The sequence below is a fragment of the Sorex fumeus genome, unplaced genomic scaffold, assembly GCF_029834395.1.
Source record: "Sorex fumeus unplaced genomic scaffold, SorFum_2.1 ptg000047l, whole genome shotgun sequence".
Classification (NCBI taxonomy): domain Eukaryota; kingdom Metazoa; phylum Chordata; class Mammalia; order Eulipotyphla; family Soricidae; genus Sorex; species Sorex fumeus.
This window is the reverse complement of record NW_026606104.1, coordinates 39,013,048-39,027,421: the sequence shown is the minus strand read 5'-3', so window position 1 is coordinate 39,027,421 and position 14,374 is coordinate 39,013,048.

The following is a 14,374-nucleotide window of genomic DNA, read 5'->3' as shown; positions in this document are numbered from 1 at the left end:
GACAGGAAAGTACAACGGTTAAGATACATGCATATAGTTGACCCCAGTTCAATCCCTGGCACCTGTGGCCCCAAGTATTGCAGCCCTGGAGGCCCCCAAGCACAACCCGAGTGGCCTGGGTAATTCATGACTCCACAGAGCCCAGCATCACCATATCCTCAAGCCCTTGCACTGAACAACTGGCCACATTAGCCAAGAATAACCGGAAGTCTCCCCAAAATTTGCCTTTTTAATCTTTTAGAAATATGGACTTCTGGATCTTTAAGTCCTTTTATTTTATTGCGTACCCATCAACACCTTCCATCTGCACAACTTTTTCTTCTTTCACAACTGGGATTCTATACCCTTTCAGTGTTGTCCCCATCCCCCACCCATAAAGCAAGCAAACAAAGAAAGAAACTCCTAGAAATAAGCATTCTATTTCTGTGTCTATAAATTTTACAGGTACCTCATTTAAGTGGCATCATACAATCCCCTGCACTCCTGGGTAACTGGCAAGTTTCTCTTAGTCTGACTTTGTGGTCCTCCAGGTTGTAGCCTGTCAGAATTCCTTCCTTCTAAAGGCTGATTAATACTCCCATGTATGGAGACACCATACTTTGTTTATCCGTTTGTCTGTCATCAGACTTCTGGGTTGCTACTACCTTAGGGCTACTGTGAGCAATGCTGCTGTGAATGTGGGTATGTAAATCTCTCTTCCAGCTGTGGTTTCAGTTCATTGGGCAGATGCTCAGGAATGGCACCGTGGAATCACGAGGCAGTTCTGGGTCTAATATTTGGAGGAGACAGAACGTCCTGACCCCACGCCAGGCTGTCTTCACCGGAGCAGCTCGAGGAGGGCAGGTTGAGTTTTCCTCCATGCTCAAGGTCACACTCCACAGGCTCGGACAAGCCTCACCTATGAGGGAACCAGCAGAAAAACCAATGTGTGCGGGACCCGTGACTGAGATCTCCATGCTCGTTCGGAATGGGACTGGGCCTCCTCCCCCCAACTCCCCAGTTTTCCAGTAGCTTGGCAGTCACACCCACAAAGTGCCCCCCAGTCCCCCTGGTGCCATATAATTTCATCAATGCCCAAGATTCAGAGACTATGAAATAAGGCTCCCAGAAGAAAGCAACAAAGAACATTCTGGAGCACGCAGCCAATTTGAGGCTGTGCAACCTCTTATACTCTAGCCCACTGATATACCAAAAGTACCATGTCACATTCCCACTCCACAAATGGCAAAGGTTCCCATTTCTCTACATGATTGCCAATACCTATTATTTCTGGGTTTCAATAATGATATAAATGAGTGATAAATTAAGTTGTTGGAATGATGGGTCTGGGGGAGTGGGAGCGGGCAGGAGCAACAGGAAGAAGAAAAAGAGGGAAATATGAGCACTGCCAGGAGTGATTCCTGAGTGCAGAGTCAGAAGTAACCCCTGAGCGTTACCAGGTATGCCCACCTCCCCGAAAGAAAAGAAAAGGGGTGGGAAGATGGAGAAACTCCTGAGTTTGCAACATGGTCAAGCAAGTGAATCAGTGGGTGAGGTTGAACTTCAGAGAGTAAATTGGTATAAAGAACTTGCAGGCCAGTGAGCTGCAGGGTTCTGTTGGATGACCTAGCTGGATATTGGGGTGTGGGACTGAGATGCAATGCAGATTAGAGGTCACCAGCCTAACATATAAAACCACAAGCAAGAACAAGACTTCCTTGGGAAGCATAAGATACCGGGGAAGAAAGACCCAGAACAGAAGCCTGAGGACCTACATTTCAGGACTGGAACAATGAAAGTCCCCACCAGTGGAGACAGAGGAGGAATGGTCTGGGAGGTCAAGGGAAAGCTGGGAAATGGCTCTGGAGCTCCATAATCTAGGGACTGGCTGCTGTTGTAACCAATAAAAATCCCAAATCAACAGTTCCATCAAGGTGCATGTCCATTTCTCCTCCATGAGAGAAATGCAGCGGGTGACGGCGCACCTCATCGAAGACGGGGGCTCTTCTGGTCTCTGGCTTTTATTCCTAGCCTGGAGATCCGCACTGATGTTTACTTCCTGGTCACAGAAGTGGTGACATAGCACAGAGGACCAGAGTGCAGCCTCCACATGCACTGCCTTTGGTCCAATCCTGCCACTTGCTCCCCCAGTACAACCAAGAGAGACAAAGTACTTCCAGGTGCGACCCAAAACAAATGGGAAAAAAAAAAAACCTCCAGAAGGACTGTACTTCCTGGTTACAGTTCATGCTCCAGTAGTAAGAAGAAGAAAGAAAGAAAAGCAGACCTTCTAGCAGAAACAGGCCAGATTCTTTTTATTTAATTTGCATTTATTTATTTGTTTATTTATTTTTGCTTTCTGGGTCACACCCGGAAATGCTTAGGGGTTACTCCTGGCTCTGCACTCAGGAATTACTCCTGGCGGTGCTCGGGTGACCATATGGGATGCTGGGAATTGAACCCAGGTCAGCTGTGTGCAAGGCAAATGCCCTACGTGCTGCACTACCATTTCACCCCCTAATTTGTATTTATTAAGACACTATGATTTACAAAGTTTTGATACTAGAGTTGTTTCAGGCATACAATGTTCCAACACCAATCCCACCACCTCCTATGTCCTCATCCCTCCATCAATGTTCCCAGTTTCCCTCCCAGCCCCCAGCCTCTCCCCTAGGCAGAATTTCATATTGCTTGCTCCGACAAAACATAAAAGGAATGGCAAATGGGTTTACCAAAAAAACAATCAATAAAGATCAATTTGTGTGATTGATTGCTAGATGATTTTAGCCTATGTAAATAAAGTCAAGTCACAGTAACAACAAATCTCACAATGGAGATGTTACTGGGCCCGCTAGAGCAAATGGATGAACAACAGGAGGACCGTGACCGTGACCGTGACCATTTGATATAATATAATGCTTAGTCTCATTTACATAAATAAGTTTTCAACTCTGGCATCTAAAATATGTTGCATTAAATTTTATTTTGTATTCAGATCTTACTGTGGAAATTATCATGTCTTCCCTGCCATAAATAAAATTCTCTGCTGATGCCAAGCTGACTAAACTTCCAGGTCTATGCTGATTTTCAGGCTAACAATTCTGGGTCTTCTCAGAGTGGGGGCAGGGAGCTTCCCCCACCTCATACTGCCAGAAGCCCCAACAGCCACACCCACATCCCACGGTCGCTGCCATGGAAACAACACCTCAACTTCACAGCTTCACTACTTATCTCAGAAGAGATGCAAGCCAACCACTGAAGCTCACAGGTACATCAGTCTCTGGGCTGAAAACTCTGGGGTGCCCTCAGGAAGGGGACGGGCCGAGAATCATCCCAGTTCTAAAGATTCAGCAACTCCTGGAGTGTGCAGTTGCAGATTCAGCATCACCAATTAATAAAGGAATCGTGCGGCCTCCCAGTTCCACAATCCTGACAGCCCAGGAAGAGCACAGCAAATTAGATGGGAAAGGAACATAGAAGCCCACTAAGCTCAGTAAACAGAAACAATAACACAGAAGACTCAACCAGCAACAAACAGCTCAGGAAACCCTCAATGCCTTTAATGATCTCACTGTGAGATTAATAATTTTCTTTCACTGAAGCATTTTTAAATAATTTCATTAGCCATTTTGTTGCAACAAGCAATATGAAAGAAATGATTTTGTACCTGCTAAAGGGGCAGACTTGGAGGGTAGGTGGGAAACTGGGAACAAAGGTAGAGAGAAGATCACACTGGTAGTGAGACTGGTGTTGGAACATGAAATGCCTGAAATAGCTGTATTATAAACAACTTTGTAAACCACTGTGTTTAAATAAAGTTTTAAAAAGAAAGAAAAAACTTAAAAAAAAACCTATTCTTGGGATCAAAGTGATAGTGCAATAGGTAGAGTGCTTGCCTTGCATCCAGCCAACCAGGTTCGGTCCCCTGCATCCCATATGATCCCCTCAGCACTGCCAGGAGTAATTTCTGAGTTCAGAGTCAGGAATAACCCCTGAGAATTGCTAGGTGTGTCCCAAAAAAACAAAAAAAAAATTTTTAATTAACAACTATTCTCTGCCAATATATTTTAGAATTTAGGTGAAACAGGCAAAACTTACAAATGTAAAGTTTTTTGAGTAGAGAGAATTAATAAAAGTTAAAGGGGAAACTCTGAATAGGCCTGCAAAAGTACAAAGTGTTTTATCCTAAGAAAGGGAATATTGGTTTTATATTAGAAAATATTATATGACATATGGTGCTTAAGTATTTGTATTAATAAGTAAAAGATTGCAATAAAAATCTCCACAGATATTTTTTTAAAACTCACTAGGCATAGAATAGTCACTATAAATGAGATGTTAATTCATTATTGAAAATAATATAAACTCGCTTAGCAAGCTAGCAGTGAACATGCCTTTCTTAATCTTCTATTAAAAGGCAACCGTAAATGCCATGAGTGAGTGCCACACTCAGTCAGGCCAGATTCTGTCAGAGCAGAGTTCATCAACCCTTTTGTACCTGCACACCTGTCTTGCACACCAGCCCAGGACCAGCAGTTAGAACCAACGGGGCAGACAGGTGTTTTTGAGCCTTTCTACACCTATGCGACAGTGCCTATCCATGGTTTTAAAGAACTTCTTTTCATTTGCAGGGAGAGGGAGCACACCCAGGGCTTACTCCCAGCAGTATTCTGGGCTCACTCCTGGCAAGTTTGAAGGACCATCTGAGTCAGGCATATGCAAGTCAAGTGCCCTACCCTCTGTTCTGTCTCCCCTGACCAATTTGTTTTAGAAGTTTTCACTTATACCTCTTTGGTTACCCTTAGATACAAGGGAGATTGGGTCTCATGGCCTTAGAGTAGAGTATTCTGCTTTCTTGGAAAAGACCTCAGTCCTGTTAGTAAGGAAACAGAGTGAATAGCAGTACAAGCATGTCACTGGCAAGCTGTCACACAAGAGGGAGGACTTCCTGGGGTTTGGAGACAGTACGGGGATAAGGTTTTTGCCTTGCATGTGGCTGTCCCAAGTTCTATACCTGTCACCATATATGGTTCCCCAAGCCCCACCAGGCGTGAACCCTGAGTTCAGAGCCCAGAGTAAGCCCTGAGCATCACTAGGTGTGACCTAAAACAAATTAATAAAGGAAAACTTTCTAGAAGGAGAGTGGTAGAGTTTGTTGGCTAAGGCATAAAGCATCGTCATGGCACTGGCATCCTCCTGCAGGATGATGGGGGGTCAGCACTAGCGGAGACTAGATGCATGGCATGGAGGGAGGGGTGAAGGCATGTCAAAGGCCATATCTGGAAGGTCCTAAATCAGGGGACTGTGCTTAGAGAGACACAGGACTGGGGTCTAAGGGCCTTCATTTGAGACGTGAGGTCTTAAAAAATGTAACAAACGTCTATAAAGGTTGCATGAGAGAATGGAGATGAAGCAGGGAGAGAGAACACAGGGTTGGCGGGGAGTGCAGGGGCAACCATCACCACACAGAAGGTCCACCTGGACCCAGAGGAAAGACAGAGGGTGAAGGTGGTGTGGAGGGAGGGAGAGAGTTGAGATATTCCCACCAGGCCTGCGGGTCTTAATGAGGCAACAGACAAGGTCATCTCATCTGGATGAGGGGGTAAGAAGCAGCCAGTGTCCCTGAGGAAGGGCAGTGAAGTTGAGGTCAGGTGAGAAGGGCCTGACAGGACCCCACTCTCTACAAGGAAGGGCTTGGGGGTGCTGCTGGGTGAGGGGGGCGGTCAGACCTGAAAACCATGCATTAGGGTGTCCTAACCTAGCAAGCAATCATCTGCTTCGAAGCTCACAGAGCACATGGCCGAGAGGGGAAGGAGAAGCATCAGGACGGAGGCCAGCTCAGGACTGAAAACCCCTGTCTTACAAAATTGAGGCCATGAGTTCCATCCTAGGTGCCACTCACATGGGTCAAGTGTGATCCCTGCAACCCTGTTATCTGGGTCCCCCCACCCAGTGTTGCAGCAGATTGTGTGACCCTCCAGAGCATCGTGGCCAGGTGTAGATAAGAACCGCAACTCAAGTGTGTGGCCCCCGGCACATACCCAGATTAAAGATATGTAAGCACCGTCACCAGGAGCGTGGGCCCAGACAGCACCATGGCCAAATACACAAGCACCACAACCAGATCTAGTGAGCACAACCAAGCATGGGTGCAGCCTCTGGTCATTGCAGTGAGAAGGATGGGCAGGAAATGGTGGGAACATGACCTACACTGCATGGTTTAGTGCCCATTCTGGTGTTTCTGGGACCACCTAAGAAAGTTCACAGTTTCTGCTCCCTTTCACTCCCAGGCCTGGCTGTCCAGAGGGCACGGCTTCCATCACCCTCTCTACTCCTGCTGAGGAGCCCCGCTGACCCAAGCTGTGTGGACAGTGGACCACACTGAAGTGGTCAAGAAAGAGAGATCATAGACTTACAGCCTCAGCAAAGCTAATGCTTCACTTTCTGTGAGCCTGCACCCAAGCAGGGCTTCTCCCTTTTCCTGAGCCCCAATCACTCAAGGAAGGCCCTTCTTGGGACCAGAGTGATGGGACAGCAGGGAGGGCAGTTGCCCTGCCTGTGGCTAACCCAGGTTCAATCCCCAGCATCTTCTGACCTCACCAGGAGTTATTCCTGAGCGGAGTTCAGAAGTGAGGCAAGTCCAGGTTCAGCACTAGAGGTGAGAGGCAGTCTGAGATGGAAGTCAGGATCCCACCTAAAGGCCGCTCAGCAGCTTAGCGCTCCATCTGGGGCAGAGCCTCCTCGGACTGCAGGCCTGGGGCGTGAGCTCCCCCAGCACGCAGACGAGAGGCAGGGAGGAGAGAGCCTTGCTGGAAACAGTGCTCAGCACTCTGCGTTAGTTCATTCAACCCCATGTCTACACTGAAAACCAAAGGCTGCTATTATCCCCATTTCACTGGTGCATCAAGACCCAACAAGGGTTCCCAGTCACCTCCCCACAGCCCATCAATTCAGAACTAAAAGGCCAACACTCATCAGTCCTCCCAAGCTAGGTTCCGGGCAACAAGGAGCCACCCCGCCCTTTCTCAGCTCAGCCTAGAGATGCTGTGAGCCATCAAGGTCCCACCTCTGCCTGCCAGACGTGCACCCCAGCTCCAAGGTATTTCCTCAGCCCCAACAAGGCCAAATCCAGCGACTTGTCCCAGCTTGGTCTGAAGCAGGATTCTCATTCTTCCTAACAAAAGCAAACACGGGGAGACTTTGCCGAGCATCAGGACAAACACTTGACAGGTTTCTCCTCTGCTCAGTCTTCCCAATAATCCCAGGAAGTAAGTGGGATTAATCCCATTTGACAGATCAGGGAACTGAGACTCAGAAAGGTGACGTAAACTGCCCAGGCTCTCACAGCTGATTAGAGCCATTTGGCTTTTTGCTGCCCCTTACTACCCCCAGGGTCCCTCACTCCCTTCTCCTGGGGAAAGACAAGAACGGGTGACCGGGCCCTCAGCTGCCATTGTTCTCTACCTCCTGCCAACTTTTGGGCTTCATATTAGATCCACTCTGGACACCAAGAATAGAAATTTGATCTTGGGGCCACCTAGGAGGAGCAGCCCTCCCCCCACACACACAACGCCCCCAGGAATCCTTTGGGGGTAAAGCTCTGTCCAGGCTGCTCCTGAAGGCTGGATGGTGAGAACATCTGGGGGCTGGACTGGCTGATCCCTGAGACCCCATCCAGGGCAACCCCCTTTATCCAGTGCCCTCTCCACCACCCTTGCTTCACCACTGGGCTCCTGGCTCTCATCTCTGTCCAGTATCAATGTCTCTACCAGGAGCAGGGGAGAGGAGACTTAGAGGCTTGAGGGTCACTCCCCGAGGGCTCCTGTTACCAACAATAAAGCCCAAGTTCGTTTCCTTTGGTTTCAGGAGTGTTGGTGTTGTGCCCGAGTTTCAGATCCCCAGTCACAGAGAGACCCAGTTCCACACATGCAAAAGCAAAGGAACTTTATTACTAGCTTGAGCCAGAGCTAGCCCGAGCTAGGGTCCAAGTCTCATCCAATGCAGTGAAGTCTTGACAAGGACCCTGACTCCAAATCACAAGCAGTTTATTTTAGGGTTCAGAGTTAAGAGCAGTCTATATACTGGATTATTTTTAGCAGTGGCCCTATTTCAACAGTGGTCAGCAATTAGACAATGGTTAGTAACAGTTTCTAAGGAGGGTACAGTGACCCCCTCATGACTGGCCAGACCCAACTGCCCAATTCCTTATCTAGGCACATTACTCAACTGGGAGTTTACCAGAAACTGCAAGTCCTGCTTTGGGGAAACAGAAACTGAGGCCTAGCAGAGACTTAACACTAGCTGCAGCTTGTCATGGCATCAGTTTTGCCCTCACATTGGCGGGGAGGTGGGAGCAGCACACGGAGTGCAGAGCCGGCTAGAGACCAGGTCCAATCTCAGGTCCAGGAAGGGCTTAGGTCCAGTCGTCCAGCAATGTCTCATGTCCCATGGGTTCTAACTGACCCCTTCCTGGGGCTAATTGTCCAGCCACATGCTCTGAGAGGCGTAGCCTCAAACCAAGCAGGTGGAGCAAGACCACGGGGCACAGGGGGACCTGGGATCTTGGAGCTGGAAGTCAGAACCCCACTAACTGCTCTCAATGGCCTCAGACATTGTTCTGCCCTCCCTGGAGATGAGGAGCTTCTCTGACTCAAAGATATACCCCTTTCCTCACTCCAAGAGTTCGCCTGGAGTGAGGAGAGCCAGGCTTCCACTTACCTTTGGGGGTGAGGGGGGGCACAACTAGCAGTGCTCAGGACTGACACCTGGCAGGCTCAGGGGACCATAAGGGATGCTGGAGATCAAACCCAGGCCAGCGCTTGCAAGGCAAACACCCGACCTGCTGTGCTATCGCTCTGGTCCCACTTCTGCCTTCTTTTCAACACAAGCAGTTCCAGCACGGACTCTGCGCACAGGCTTTCTGCACAAAGAAGGGAAGGGACATCAGGGTCACAAACTGTCCTTCTCCGGGTACAAGGGTGTGATGCAGAGAGACCTCTACAAGGACGGGGTCTGAAGGAAAGAGGCTGGAGAGGGGCTGAGGAGTGAGGAAATGTCTGACCTCAGGGCAGCCCCTGGGTCTCCCCAGCCTCCTCCGTCCCACTAGGACCCAGGCTCCAGCCCCCCTGCAGCACCAAGCGCCATGGGGATACTCCTACTGAGCCGTCATTCTTCAGGGAAACTCCCAGCTCCCCAAAGCAGCTCCTCCACACGGCTCGCCTTCATCAGCAGGCAGCTGTGCCCAGCCCCAGCAGCGCCAACTCAGCGGCAAGGGGAGGCAAGAAACAAAGACATGGGCCCCGGAGCCACTGGGCTGCCGGGCTGCAAAGAAGGGACGCTCTCAGCAGGCGGGGAAAGCAACAAGGCTGATTTCTAAGCTCCGCTAATGGAGCTAAGAGCGATCTGGAAAAAAAAATGTCTTTCAACTAACAAAACAACCTTGTTCTTATTTTTAATTTGATGAAAATGATTGTAGGTCTGGAACCACTGAGTCGCTGTGCCTCAATCACTGTGTTAGCAATTACCAGTCCCTGAGCCAGGAGGAGCTCAAAGGCCTGGAGTGCTCAGCGGGGATGCACAGGGCCCCAGGTTCGATTCCCAGCACCACACTTTCATCCAAGAATGATTGGGCATCACCCCCCCCTCCCGGCCTCCATCACTGCTGAGGAGGTCCCACTCCCACCCCCAAAAGAAGCCAATTACAATCTGGAAACAACCGAAGTACCCGAGAACAGATGACTGGATAAAGAAACTATGGTACATCTACAGAGTGGAATACCATGCAGCCACAAGGAAAAATAAAGTTCTGAAATTTGCTTATAAACAGTTTGGAGTATCACACTGAGTGAAGAGTATCACACTGAGCGATACTGAGGGAGAGAGACATAGAATGACAGCATTCATTTGTGGGATATAAAAAATAAATAAATAAACATGGTATGAGACTCATATATGCCAACCACCTCTGGGGCCATGTAATCCCATCAACGGTCAAGATCCAGAGGCTGGGATCGAACCCAGGTCAGCAGCATTCAAGGCAAGCATTCTGCCCACTGCACTATCCCACCAGTCCCTTAGGCTCTAAGTTTGAGTTGCTACCAGAACTCAACGAGGGGGGAGACTTGTTAAACGGTAGCTATCATTTCAGGCCCCCCACATCTGGCTGTCCCCCCCGCGCCTGGCTGTCCTCACCAGGGCCCCTTGGAGGGGGGCGTGTTGAGTTTCCCTCCCCATCCCGAGCAGAACCCCAGCAGCTGAAGACCTCCAGAACCCAGCCACAGCCATGCTTAAGACCACTCTCCACACTCTTGGACAAGCCTCACGCATGAAGAAACCAGCAGAGGAACCCAAGTGTGCGGGTTCTGGGGCTGAGATCTCCAAGCCTGCTCGGATCAGGACTGGGCCACCTCCACCCAGATCCCCCATCTTCCAGTAGCTAGGCAGTTACACCAACCAACTGCCCCCCAGAGCCATGTAATCCCATCAATGGCCAAGATCCAGAGACTTTAAAACCAAGCTCCCAAAAGCTTATTGTCTAGTTCTCACTCTCAGAGAACCCAAAAGGCTACCAAGAGTATCCTGTCCATACGGCAGAGTCTGGGAAGCTCCCCATGGCATATTCGATATGCCAAAATCCAGTAACAATGAGGGTCTCATTCCCCTGACCTGAAAGAGCCTCCAATGTGACACTTGCTAAAATCTCAAGGCTAGGACGAATGGAGATGTTACTGGTGCCTGCTCGAGGAAATTGATGAACAACCAGATGACAGTGATAAAGTGATACAGTGATGAGACTAAGATCCAAGAACAGTAAAAAGAAGGGCCAGGAGGAGTGGTCCTTGTTGGAAGCCTACCTCAAGTGCTGGGGGAGAAGGCAGTTGGGATAGAGAAGGGACCACTATAACAATAATAGTTGGAAACAGTCACTCTGGACAAAAACTGAGTTCTGAAAAGAGGTAAAGTGACAAACCATACTGCCCAAGGAGAGAGAGAGCGAGCGAGCAAGAGAGAGAGAGAGAGAGAGAGAGAGAGAGAGAGAGAGAGAGAGAGAGAGAGAGAAGTACCTACCATAGAAGCAGGGGTGAGGGAAACTGAGGACATTGGTGGTGGGAAATGTACTCTGATAAAGGGATGGGTGCTAGGACATTGTACGACTGAAACCCAATCATGAACAATTTTTTTTGGCTTTTCGAGTCACACCCGGCAATGCACAGGAGTTACTCCTGGTTCTGCACTCAGGAATTACTCCTAGCAGTGCTGTGGGGGACCATATGGGATACTGGGAATCAAACCCAGTCGGCTGCGTGCAAGACAAACGCTCTACCTGCTGTGCTATTGCCCCAGCCCCACATGAACAATTTTCTTAATCACTTAATCACTTAACTTCCCGTTAGTCGTCGATTTGCTCGAGCGGGCGCCAGTAACGTCTCCATTTGTCCCTGTCGCGTGCTAGTGTAGCCCAATGGATAAAAAAAAAAAAGAAATGATTGAACTTAATAAAAAATAAAATAAAAGAAGCTTATTACCAGTCCCAAATCTCTGCAGCTGCTTTGCACAGACTCTGCCCACCTGTCTCTCTGCAGAGGGCTGTCTAAGGGGTTAGCAGTCTGTGTGTCTCTGTGTCATCTCTATGGGCCTGGAAGGCTCTGGCAGACCAGGAAAGCCTTGGTACCACACAGCAGGCCGCAGAAAACACCCACTCCTGAAGAATCATGCTCATGGGCTGCTTCAATTCTCCCACCCACCCCACCACCCAGCCCCATTCTCAAAACCTACCAAAGGTTCCGTGGAGTGACAGGCTCGCTCCAGGAGCAGCCTGGGTGGGTCCAACCCACCTCAACCAGACAGAGCCTCCACCCAGAGGCCGGCCCAGAGCCCCAGCTGCCGCCAGGTGATGGGCAGCCTTGAGTCATGAGAACAAACAGTGCTGCAACCTCCCTGCCAACAGCCCCACCCCCTGCCACCAGGTGAGCCCGCTTATCACAGCATCTCAGTCCAGCCAGCACTGCCAGGGCCAGCAGGGCACTTGACGGAGCCCCAAGTCTGGGCCTGCCAGGTCTCTTAGGGAGCAGAGCCACCAGGCCCCACTCCCTGGGCAGGGCTCACAGGCTTGAGAGGTGCTGATGGCGGCTGCAGAGGCTAAGGGCTCTGTGCTACAGTGCTGTCCGTGCATGAGTGGGCCAGCGTGCCCATGCCTGGCCCACTCCTTCCTTCCTTCTCAGCATGTCTGGGGCTACCCCCTGGCCCTCACACCTCTAACTCACCTGTCAGAGGTCACACACTGCCGGGCTAGGGGCCAGGTCGCGAGCCGAGCCGGGGAGGCACCAGCCTGGGTGTGCAACCTGCTCCAGCACTTTCTCCCTATCAGTCCTTGGATGTGCGACAGCTCTGCTTCCTCGTCTGCAAAATAAAGAGCAGTACCTCAGAGCAGAAGAAGGTTAGAGGAGCTCACTGTCATTTCACCTTCTTTAAAAGTTGAGGCAAGATTTTAAAATAAGGTTTTACCCAAGAAAATCAAAAGATTTGGGGAGACATATTCCTGCAAGGCACCAATTGGCATTCCAGTGGTTCTCAGCCATACCTTAGAATCAAAATAGAATCACCTGGGCAGCTATTAAAATATTTTGCTGTCTGGGCCCCACCCTGGACCAATTAAGTCAGATTCTCCAGGGGCGGGGTCGTGGAATCCTATGTTGTAAAAGTAACCCTGGTGATTCAAGCGGGGAGCCAAGCTTGAGGGCCCCAGCTTTCGGCGGACTCTTCATTCTCCAGCTGGCCAACAGATATTTGCTCTTTACCTCTTCATTATGCCTCATTTTAATTAGAGCACAATTATTGGGCCCAGTCCTTTTAATGGTGGGAAATTGAAGCTGCACTCAGAAGACCTTAGGATCTCTCTCACAGCCTAAACACCTCAGCTCAGATCTAACCTGGCCCCAGAAAGCAGCAATACGGTCCTAGACCTTCCTTAGCTAGACTCATTCATGTGTTGCCTCAAGATAGTCAACTTCCACGTTGGATTGGATCTCCAATCCCACCTCCGATATTCTGAAATGAATCAGAAACTGGCTTCTCAGTGCCTTCACCTCCAGCAGCTCATGCCTCGTTTCCCAGCAAACGTTTGCATGTTTTTCATGGCCTTTCTTAAGGCGCACCTCCTCCTTAGTCTCCTGGCTTTGTTAAACCTCCTCACCAAGCAGCTCCGCTATGTCCAGGAGCTACGCACATCTTCCTCTCTGCTTGTTGAGACACAGTAATCACTTCTTAGAGATCTACTTCGCACAGACTAGAAACTTTTCTTCCTTCCTTCCTTTCTCTTTGCGGTGCTGGGGATCACAGGGTCTTATATCTATAAAGAAAGAGCTCTACCACTGAGCTACCTTCCTGGCCCTTGACTGAGAATTTTTTAAGAGTAAAGTCATATCTACTGAGCTACCTCCCTGGCCCTAGACTAGAATTTTTTAAGAGTAGTCATATCTGGGACTGGAGTGATAGTACAGTAGGTGTTTTCCTTGCACGCAGCCAACCTGAATTCAATCCCCGACCTCCCATATGGTCCCCCAAGTATGACCAGGAGTAATTTCTGAGTGTAGAGCCAGGTGTGATCCAACAAAAAAAGAAAGAAACCTCTGAGCACAGACAGGTGTGATCCAACAAAAAAAGAAAGGGGAAAAAAAAGAATAAGATTTGCTTCCTGACAACACAAACTCTGTGTCTGTCCAGCTTTCCTCCCTCATGACTCCCTTCTATTAGCTGCTTCTCTGCCTCCCTGGGACAGCCAGCTCCACTGCTGACTGTCCCAGCATCCCTAATGTCAGGACTCGTCAGCTTTCTCAGGGAGACACACAACAATCTGGCTCTAAATTAGATGCCCTTAGGTCAAGGGCCCATCCTTGTCTAAATGTGCTGTGGCTGGGAGGATCCTGCTGGACAATGATGGACCTACTGAGCAAGGGGCGGGGGGGGGGGGAGGGCAATAGGGCTTCCTCTTCAGAGGACCATGGTCAGGGGCCAGAGAGATAGTACAGTGGGTAGGTAAGGCAAGGTAGCGCTTACCTTACACATGGCGAATCTGGGTTAGATTCTCAGCACCCTCTAAGGTCCCTTGAGCCCTGCCAGGAGTAATTCCCGAGTGCAAAACCAGGAGTAAGCCCTAAGCACCGTGGCATGTGGCCCCAAAACAAAAACAAACAAACAGAGAGCCTTGTCCGTGGCAGCCAGGAGGACCACGCTAAGTGCATGGCCCCAAAGGTGCAGGATCCCATCTACAGACACTCAGCGAGCCCAGACCTCACTAGGCTTCCCTCTCCCCCCTCCCGCCTCTCCCCCGTCCCTCACACAGGTCCAGGCCCGCAGGCCCTCTGGGAGCAGATCACACCCATGGGGCCTCTCCTTC